General features: G+C 38.9%; 1 pseudogene; it reads right to left on the bottom strand.

Moving 5' to 3' along the window:
* Nucleotides 1–743: 743 nt before the first annotated feature.
* LOC103751325 lies at nucleotides 744–1,234 on the bottom strand (annotated as a pseudogene).
* Between the last annotated feature and the right edge of the window lie 1,569 nt (nucleotides 1,235–2,803).

Below are 2,803 nucleotides of genomic sequence, written 5' to 3'. Positions count from 1 at the left end.
TGAAGTCAGATTTATACAAAACAACTGAAATAAATACTTAAAATAAGAAACATAAGTAGGTATTATATTGTAAATAGGAATCTATACACGTTTTACGACTTAAGGATATTATTCAGAGTAGACAAAATTATAAGTCATTCCAAATTTGCAGGATATTTTCTGTTAGTGTAGACCTAAACTTGGTAAGATATATAGATAAGGTATAAATTTACTTTTGTACAATTTAAATTATATCCATTTGTTTATTTATTTAGATACAGGTTCTCATTGGCTTAGACTGGTCTCTTACTGAAAATGAAGTGCCCATATTGCTCATGAACTTCTACCTACCTCCACCTCTCAGTTGCTGGGATAATAGGTGGAGGACACACCTGGATTTATGTGGTGCTGGGGCCTGAACCCAGGTGTCCTGCATACTAGGCAAGCATTCTACCAAATGAACTGCATCCTTAGCCCATTTGTTTATATTTTATTTAGTTTTTATGGGTTTATCTTATTTTTGATTATTTATTCAGGAGTGCAGATGCCCTTGGAGGCCAGAAACATTCAACTCCTTGGCACTGTAGGTAAAAGCAGGGAACTGAACTCAGATCCTCTGCCAGAGCAGAAAGCATTTGGCCATTGAGCCTTCTCTCCAGCCCCACTACTGTATATTTCAAAAGGAGTGGTCCAGGTATGTTTCCTCTGCTTTTAACTGTTTTTTATTTGCAATCCTGGCAGAAGGGGGATCATGTGGATAATGTCTAGCATCTGCATAATCCACATGACAACTCCTCTTGATCTTCACCATTTCTCTTGTCACTTGTCCGTTCCCTAAATGTGCTCATTAACATGCCATTTTCCAGGGACTATTACTCCATAGCTTTGCCAGCCTTCTTTCCAACCCAGTTGTTCATTTCCCTCAATTCTTTGCTGGTTCTCTTCTGTGAGGCTTCTACTTAACTCAGACACCAACTTTCTGCTTTCCAATGGGGCATCAAGATCTAACCAGAGATCTAACCCAGTAGCAGTTGTATCAAAGTTATTAGTTTCCTCAATTTCATCATTATTGCTAAAAAATTGCATGTAAAATGGGGAGATCAAGTCAAAATCTTTTTAAACAGATCTGACACTCCTTTTGATTTCTTAGGTATTCAACTCTATCACTAAAATCTTCAAACTGCAGTTCAGGGAAGAGCTTATGTGTCCAGTACTCCATGTGTCTGATTAGTGCTTTCAAATCTCCAGCCTCCATCTATTACAAAAAGAATCTTCTTTGATGAATGAAGTATGCTTGTCTGTAAATATAAGGATCGATATTTAGCATATAGTAAGAAATTTCATTTCTCTAGAGATATGAAAGAGATAAAGCTATCTCTAGGATTTATGTCCTCTCCTGCCATGTGTATTTGGCTGAGTTTACTGTGCTGCCCATGAGTTCACTCCCATTGAGAGGGCTTTAAGTCCAATTAGACAGCTGTTGATTGCTCCACAGATAATGGTGCCACTGCACCATTAGAGGTAGTTTCCATGCCAGTGCTTATGATTATTAGGCTTTAGGGCTGGGTTGGACCATTGATTATTTTTCTCCCTTGGCAGTTTACATATCATCATCTAGCATTATGCTAGTGAAACCGGTTAGAAGGCTTCCAGGCCAGTTCCTGCTCCATTGCTTCAAGTCCTGTATCTGAATTATGGCCTGTTTTCAGCAATATGGTCTTATCTACTAGTTCTGGGAGATAACCAAGAGGTTTGGCAATAGACTGTGCTATTTTGGCAGTCTCCTGGACCACTCTCACCAACCAGTCAAAAGGAGATCTCTGCTGTTTGGCACTGTGTTCCTTGACAAGTAGCTCCCAGCTATACATATGCACTAATGTTCAGACACTGTGCACTTCTCATGGGGTTTCGAGGGTATCACATTTCCCTTTATGTTTTCTAGCTCCCCAATATTCATTCACCTCTTCTCTTTTTTCTTCTATCTGGCCTCCCTCCACCCTCCCTTGTCCCAGTGCCCCAATTATCTCCACCCTCTTCCCTATAACATGGATCTCCCCCAGCTTCCCTCTCTTGACTTTCCTTCCCCTCCCTTGCATATCCCTCCCTCCTCTCCTCCCTGCTTCGAAAAATAAGCACAGAAAAATCTTCTTTAAGTTGCCTTGGTCAAGAGATTATAGAAACTGAGGTGTCCCATTAGGTACTCTCTGTTAATTAGTGGGCAAGAGACTCTGGTGGTGTTTTCAGTATAAACCAGAGAAGTGAGGGTGGGGGTGGTATTGGTCTGAGTCCTGCATTTGAAATTTTTTTTTCTTGAGTCATCCTGAATATCTTCAATTTATAGCACTACAATAGAATCACTTTTCTCACTTTTAGAACAACCATTATTTTATTTACATTAATATTATTAGTTAATAACTTTTGTAGCAAATACATCCAGATTTTTGAAGTATATTTCATACTGAAATGCTCATCTTATGATAATCACATTCTTATTTTTTATTATTTTTATTTTTATTTTACTTGAGGTTTTTGCAATCACAAAGAAGTAAAGTACTTATAGAGTTTCTATTTTGTGTGTAGTTCTCTGTGGGTATGTGTGTATACATATTTGTGCAAGAATGCTGAACTGTGCTGGAACCTGAGATCCAGAGGTTGACATTAGAATGTCTATCCACCATATTATTTTAGACAAGTTGTCCCTCTGACCTGGAGCTTGCTATTTAAAATAGAATAGCTGACCACTGAGCCTCTAGGATCTTCTTGTCTCTACCTCTCCATTCCGGTGGTTCCAGACAGGAGTCAGTGCACCTGACATGTTTTTACA

Source organism: Nannospalax galili, unplaced genomic scaffold (assembly GCF_000622305.1).
Source record: "Nannospalax galili isolate Female #2095 unplaced genomic scaffold, S.galili_v1.0 scaffold2367, whole genome shotgun sequence".
Classification (NCBI taxonomy): domain Eukaryota; kingdom Metazoa; phylum Chordata; class Mammalia; order Rodentia; family Spalacidae; genus Nannospalax; species Nannospalax galili.
Note: the sequence above shows the minus strand (reverse complement) of the source record. Positions and strands in the feature narration are given on the sequence as shown.